This window comes from Capsicum annuum, chromosome 1 (genome assembly GCF_002878395.1).
Source record: "Capsicum annuum cultivar UCD-10X-F1 chromosome 1, UCD10Xv1.1, whole genome shotgun sequence".
NCBI lineage: Eukaryota > Viridiplantae > Streptophyta > Magnoliopsida > Solanales > Solanaceae > Capsicum > Capsicum annuum.
In genome coordinates this window covers 49,067,065-49,075,495 of record NC_061111.1, presented here as the reverse complement: position 1 = coordinate 49,075,495, position 8,431 = coordinate 49,067,065, and positions in this window count along the sequence as shown.

Sequence of the window (8,431 nt, the reverse complement as noted above, 5' to 3'; positions counted from 1 at the left end):
AAGTTGACCTAAGATGAAACATTTACTAAAACTCAATCGGCAGAAAAGTTCTCGACTCATCTTTGATTTAGGAGATTTTTATGATGTCAATTCATCTCCAAAGATGTTCCCACAATATAGAATTGATCACACTTATATTTACATAAAATCAATGGGATAGGGTCTCAACACGTAGGAATCATGGTTCGAATTCTAGTCCGAAAATGTGGGGTGTTACATTATCTTCCCCATGGAATCACTCATCCTCGAATGATTGGTAGGAACTTATTGAAGCTCTAGAAGTACAGAGTAAAAAATGTAACTACACATTAGGAATTCTCCCTCAACACGACATACATCATCATCAAAATTAAAGAGCTTCATGACATTACTAAGTAAATAGAGTAAGCATGAATTATCAGATAACGAGACTTGATATAGAAATGATCTTGGGCATGTGTTCAATAGTTCTAGGAATCTCCGACCTAATGATGATTGATACAGGACATAAAATAAGATTCTTATCGGACATAGGAATAAAAACATTCTCCGCCTAAAGAGAAACCTCTAATAGCCCTTAAATTTAGCGACGCTTCTCAGCTATGCTTTCATCTATGAATACCACACTTCACCATTTCCATCTTATAAATCCCCTGCTAAACACATAACTATAAGATCTTGAGTCTAACAACATATTTCTTCCATGTTAAATCCTACTCATAGTTAAAAGGTACTAGCTTAAGCTATGGGACCCAATACTTTACCCCTCTCCCAAAATACTTTTCCATCTTACCACTATGAGCAAACAACCTTAGGTCTTAATCAAGTGCTAGCCACACAACACAATGGTTTATGTATCAATTAATCACAACATTCAAGCCTATCTTTCTTCACCCACTTTATGGGTCTCCCCGCCAAAAACCAACAACCTCAATCACTATCAAAAATATTTTCACCATATCTCTCCTTCCTAACTATTTCACATGATGAAAGTTCATCTCACTCCTCTCTCTTCATTTATAACATTAGCCCGAGTAGCCACACCCAAAACTTTTCACATCAGAGAACATCCATTCCTTTTTATAAAACATTACTATACTTTCATAGCCACTATCATCCTAACATAAGGATGGTCACTGATGGCCTAGAGTGCAAGCATCAAGAATGAGAGTGATACTGCTCAATCATGACTCTTATTTGTCGTACTACTCAAAGTGAGACATGCTAGGTGAAATACGGTACAATAGGCATAAAAATACTTCATAGAAAATACCTAGGTCATAAATAGAGGGTCGTTCGGGCATAAATATAACATAGCATGAGTTCTTCAAACTAGGCACAATGAGGAACATGAGTGCATGTATCATGGATCATATAACATGACGCCAATATTTATATATTCAACAAATAAGACAAGGATTGCTGCTTGAAGCTATTGCTTCTCATTCTACGAACTAAAAATGGTTATGATTTGCATAGATAGCATCACCTTGAGCAGAGACATGACATAAAATGAGTTTGTAACATATAAAAAGTATAGTTTTTTAGAACTAAGCATAAAGTGAGACATAAGTTTATAGCTCAGTGGTTGGAGCATGGGCGCTCAGTGGTTGGAGCATGGACATAAGTTGCTGGAGAACTCAAACCTTAGGCATAGGTGCAATTTGAATGCATAAGACATTGGCAGAAGGTTATATTAATCCGAAGTAACAGGAATTTGCTAGGATAAAAGTAGATTCACCATAACTCTTCCTTAAAACTCACCACCATGAGAAATTAGTTCATGATCTCCCCCTTAGCTCGTCACTATCTTAGACTTGCAGACATATCCTCTCATCAAATCTACAAGCACAACGCTCAGCACAATAGGGGTATCACCATACAAGTGAATGCAAGACTCCCACAATAACTATAATATAAGGACACTAAGTTCTTTCTAGGACATCCCCTATAATAATACCAATCTAAACTTTCACTGTCCTCTATTACCATCACCCTATAACTTACACTCTCATGAGAATACACATCCACATTCTCTATCATATAACTATCCATTTTCCATTCCTTAGTGTACTAGCATTAAACCTTTGAACGCATAACCTTAATACTTAACAAAAATTTTAAAACTATACCAAGGGCTCACATTATCTATCTATATTTTCCCCAATTTAGCTTTAAAGGACACCATATAACAACTCCTTAGACTACTTCATACAATAAATTCAAGAACATGAACTAGACACACATGAAACTTATACACTTAAAGCCTCATCTAACAACATGCTACCTGGGGTTCAACTTATTCTTGTAACCTTAGCGTTTTTATCCACTTAATGACTTAGGCACAATTCATCGTCTCAATACTAGTCCATCTCAATTATCCATTCACATATTTCATAAGTAATCAACCTAGGATCTTCCACACATCAAATCAAGCCTACTAATTACTCCCACAATTCTCGCATCATAATCCTCAGAGCTAACATTCTTGTCACCACAATCAATCTCAAGTTCAAGCTTAACATCTATTACCAATCATGAATTGCCAATGAAATATCCCACATAATGTATTAGTTTATCAAAATATATGACAATTAATCAATCTAAATTCCTTATTTCACTTAACTATGGCCCACAAACATATTTTTTCCACCACATTATTACTACACCTTAAAATTGACTTCAATTCTTCTCACCTACTAGACTGGCTTACAACTGCTAGATTAAAAGATCAAGGGTCTCTTAGTGTATTAAAACTACATAATCAGGATATTCGACATAATCTTAACATAAGTCGTTATGGTCTATTAGCATATTTTCCTTCTTAACATCACATCAACTTATCCCGGCATACCTTTAAATTACCTTAAAATTCTATACATCATTGAGTCCTCTTTTCTAAGTTTTCCCAACGAAGTCTAAATTTATATATTATTGGCCACTCTATCCTTCCATTCACAACCTATGATTAATTTTTTCTACTACACAAACTAACCGTCATGAGCTCCTTCCCTATTTCAAATAAAGATGCAAATTTCTTAACTAACCACTTTCTTTCTACCAACTAACATAAGTTTTCTAATCTTGATACACCTTAAACAATACCGTAAGAACATAACACCCCCAACACTCACTTATCTATTACACAAATGCAACTACCTTTTTTCACTAAAAAGTTACCCTCACTTTAACTTCTAAACATATGACTTCATATTACTAACCTCGGCATCATCCTACCACTCATAGGTCATAACACCCCAATTTATACTACCTCTAAGATAGAAATACTATCCCAATATTCGGGTATATATCTTTCCCCTTAAGCGAGATGTCTATAATAAAGTTTTGAAACGGACTGAATACATATCTTACCTCAAGCTGAAATGCATGATTCATGAAAATAGGGGCATACACTTGAATCAATATACTTTGATGCACTAATGGACTCTTTTCAAGTCCTTGGGCAGTTTCATACTTTTGAAGACTCATTCAAAAATGACCACACCATTAAGAAACTAGGCTTTTGCACTTGTATCATCTCAATAATGAGCCATATCCCATAACTTAGAGCAAGGTAGAAAGTTGGATAACTTTCATATGGACAATGGTACTGCACAATCTATAGTATGAAAGAATGAGAAGTATTTCCTAATGTCTTATAGCCTCCTTCTTATAACTGTGATGCACTACACACCCATAAAAGATACTCTACTTGACACAACTTTGTGGATACCCAACGACCCTGAACCTGGGTCTGATACCAAGCTTTTCATGACTCAAAATAGGTCCTGTCCATAACGGGCATCCCAATCCAACTAAGACTAATATACCCCCCTTAACCTTACCTCAAGAGCACAATAGTAATCATAATAATAATAACCAGTGAAATCTAATTAAAATAATACTATAAATGAATAGTCAAAGAAAGTTGAAAATCAAAAATAAAATCCATGATAATACCTTGACACTTTCCACAAAAGCCTTAAATCCAAAGAGTATCAACTAAGTCGGGACACACTCGGACTATAGAAAGAAAATCCAAAAGTACTAGAATAATAAATGAAAATTGGAATAATAGATAAAAATTAAAAGAGAGACTAGGACTTTTGAAAGATGGAGGTATCACCTCTTTACAGCTGACTGACTAGGATTTTTAACCACCTAACACTGCACATGATCACTAGAAAAGCCCTCAAAACCTACTTCATGAAATGATGTAGCATCTGAGGATGTCAGTATGGTGAGTACTGGTATGCAACCTAAGGGAAGGGGTAAAATATACATGTAACAAAATCAGTAATGAAATGCATGGATGAAAATACATGTTTATCAAAATTAGTCATAAATCACATGCACCATAGGCATACATATATATAGGATGCTGAGAGAGGGGTAAGGAAAATAAAACATAATCGTTTAAAGAATTAGTCCTAAAATGTATAGCTTATTTTGACCTAAAGGCACCCATAGGCTATATGGGTTCGGCTCCCTCTACCGAAAGGGACGCAGTCCATGTTAGCTGCATAGATTGAAGAATAGGTTAAATTCACCATAATAATAACCTCCCAATAAAATAACTATGTACTACTACACAAAGCAAGCACACAGTGGTCAATCATACTTCAGGACAAGACCCCCCAACGTCAGAAAACGTGGTTTTCAGTGTTGGTCCTTCCGGGACTACAGTTTCTCGATGGACGACACAATTCTTTTTAATCCCAAATTAAAATAGTTTTCACATACCATTAACTAATAACCATGGAATATTTCATTATGGCATTTTTGAATTGGTATTGTAACACCAATTGACTTGTAAGTTATTCCAATTGTGCCAAACTATAACCATTTAATCAATTTGACTCTAAGTTCCATTTAAAATCCAAACCATATCCTCCAAGTTCATTCTACAAACCTTTTTATTTTGTTCCCATTTAATACAATGCAATATTTTAAAAGAGTAAGTTAAAACTATGTGCAATCCTTGTTTAAAGCCAAATTAATAATGTGGGTTGATGGTCATATCAATAACATCATGCAAAATCTATAAACATTGTGAAAAATTAAATTCCCAATTTCAACATTACCATGCGACACCAATTTAGTTCACAATCCCTCATTTAAACCATGAATCAATCATTAAATACAAGGAAAAACAATGTAAGAGTATGGCCACCAAAAATCCTCAACCCTAGTTTGACTTAAACAACCAAGAAATATGGAAATACCAAGTAATTTTGATGCAATAATATAATAAGTAAAATAAGGAGTGTATAAAATGTCTTTTTTATGAATAGGTTTGAATCTAGGTCTTGAATTGGGAACCCTGGGTCTTCTTGCCTCTAAGAATATTTTGGAGGACAAGAAAGAGTTGCTTATCTGTGCTTTTAGAGAAAGATAGTCATTCAGTGTTCAAAAAGGGTTTTAAGCATAGTTGGACCTCATTAGAAAAATAACCAAAATACCTCTAAGATTACCCAGAAATATTTGTCAGGAAATGTTGACACCTAATTTTTACCCTCCACGACTAAATTTAATCTTGAGTTTCTTCGATTTTTAATAAAATTAAAATATTTATTTCATTTGAATAAAAAATTTTCAAAATATTTTTTTTACGTAATTTTATCATTTTAAGTAGCGATTATATATTATCGCGTTTAGTTATACGAGATTATATAATTTGATTACTTAAGTATTTATTCTATGAAATATTGAATTTTAATTAAGGATTATTTTGAAAATAAATATAATGATTAAAATCTTAATTTTAATATAATTTATTATCAAAATAATTTATTTTGATAAATATGCATTTGATTTTATTAAATAAAGAAGCTCGGGATTAAAATAAATATTAATTCGTATCGAATTTCAATTTAGTTTAGTCAATCTATTAGATTTGGTCATAATTGAAATCAAATTGGTCATAATTGCAATGCAATCCATCAATTGATTTTTAATTTGGTCAAAATTAAATGAATATGGCTAAATCTGTAGGAGGTGCAGATAACTTGGGTAACTTAAATAGATCTATTATAAATCTAATGGATCTATTTTTATTTGTGTGTGGATATTTCTCAACTTCTCTAAACATTTTTATTTTTAATTTACTTATTTTAGTTTTATTGATGTTCATATCTTGGGGGGTGATTAGATGATATTTGATTAAATGCTTTACTGTAATATTCTTTGGTTTTTTCTCTTAGTCTTTGTAATTCTTGTATATTATTTTGAAGGTATTCTAAATATTCTATATCTTTTGTTCTAAAATATTCAATTAAATTCTCTTTCACAAGTACTTCTGTTAATCTTATTTCTTTTATATCTTGTCTCTAATATTTTAAATATTCATAGTTTATCATTTTATCCCAAAGTAGTTGTAATACTGTAATTTTCTTTGTAATAATTTATTCTAATTGTACTATATCTGATATTAAATTCTAGGTTATCTATTTCGTTAATTATCTTGTCTTTTTCTTTTATGAATAATTCTATGTCTAAATCATATTCTAAATTGTCTTTTAATTCCAGTTGCTTCATGGTTTTATTTATCCAAATTAATCTTTCTTTTAATTGTTCTCTTCCTCTTCTAAGCTGGTTTCTATAATTAATTTCTTCATATAGCCAACTTTGTTTTTCTCTAACTCTTTCAATATATTCTAACATTTTTAATCTGTATAATATCCATCTGAATAATAACTATTATTATCTGAGTAATAACTATCTGACTAATATAAGTTAAGATCATGCATATCTTCTAACCATTCTAGACTTAATGATTTTTTATTAAATATTTTTTCCATATTATTTTCTTTATGTTTTCTATTTTCAAGTCTTTAATGATATATAAAACCAGTATCTTAACTTCATCAGATATATAGCTTGTCATATTGTTCATATGATGCTTAGGTTTTATGGGTTATTAAATGCTTTATCATAATATTTATTGGTTGTTTGTTTTAATCTTAATAATTCTTGTATGTTTTCATTAAGGAATTCTATATATTTTATATCTTTAGTTCTCATATATTTTTCTAGATTTGTTTTCATTAGTTTTTCTATTAATTGTATATTTTTTATATCCATTTTTCAATATTCTAAATATACATTATTTATCATGGTTGATGTGTAGGTTTGGTATGTAGGTATTTGTAAGAGTAGTTAGGTAGGTGTGGTATATAATTTATTCTAGTCAAAAAATATTTGTCAACTATTTTTTTTCATATGATTTTTCCTATATCTACAATTTCTATATCCTTAAGTACATACAAAACAGGTATTTTAAATTTATCTACCATTTCATCAGATAAGTAGGTAGTCATTCTTTTTCATATGATGCTTATTTCAAAATATTCCTTCCAATCATATACATAACAAAATATGATCATCTTAGATTATTATGCACTAGATTATTCTTAAATAATTATGTTACTCTGCCACTATTAGCATGGTAATCTGGATACTTTTCCCTTAAACAGTGCCTCTACACTGGTTACTCCCCTATCACGGCTTTCTTGCCTCACTGGTTTCACCTTTAGGATGGCATAATTCTTAGAAATTTTTCTCCTTTTCCTCTTTGCTAATAAACTTTGTAACATATTATTCTTCAAATAATTCTACTATATAGTAACTAACATGAACTTATTTTATCATATTATGATTGTTAGGAATTTATGAATTTAGCTATTCATAATCATAAATGAAAATACCTGTTCTGGTGGTTTGATAATTCTGGGCTTTGTTCATCCATAGCTTTTCCTTTGAAATATACCTGTTTTTATTAAATATTCAAAAGTTGTTTGTGTACAAGAGAGAAGGCTTGTTTTCAACACATGAAAGTCTTGCCTCTAACTTAGCCGGATGGCTTACATATTTATAAGAGGAAAAGAACTACTTACTATTCCTAACTTTACATCTATCAAAAATTAAAAGATTAATAATGGTCCTAGGTCCTACGACTTTACACTTGTGAAAAAAAAATGGTAAGTGCCAAAAAACAAGAAAGGTCAAAAAGGCTAGTCTAGCCTACATAATAAGAATAGTAAATGTTTACATAATTTACGTATTTCTCATTTCTCAAAGTTATATTATTCTCCATATGTCATTTTCATATTTCAATGCTTTGTCTTTTTATCTTTCTATTATTGCTCTGTGTCTTTCTATCTTTTGTCGTGTATCTTCCAGCTGTCATCTTTATCTTCTTCTATTCCAATTGAACTTCTGGGATAATATTATCTTCTCCATTACATCTCGAACATAAATGGTCTGGATATTTTTGTCCAATTAACTTGCAATATCTTGTTAATAATTCTTCTTAAATAAATCCCTTTCCTAATTGCTCTTGCAGTTGGTTGTTTTTCTGGATTAAGTAGTGTCAAAATCCATTGTCTAGCTTTTTCCATATTTGACTGTCGTAGTTTCCTTGAATTTGAATAAATGATTTGATGATCTCTTG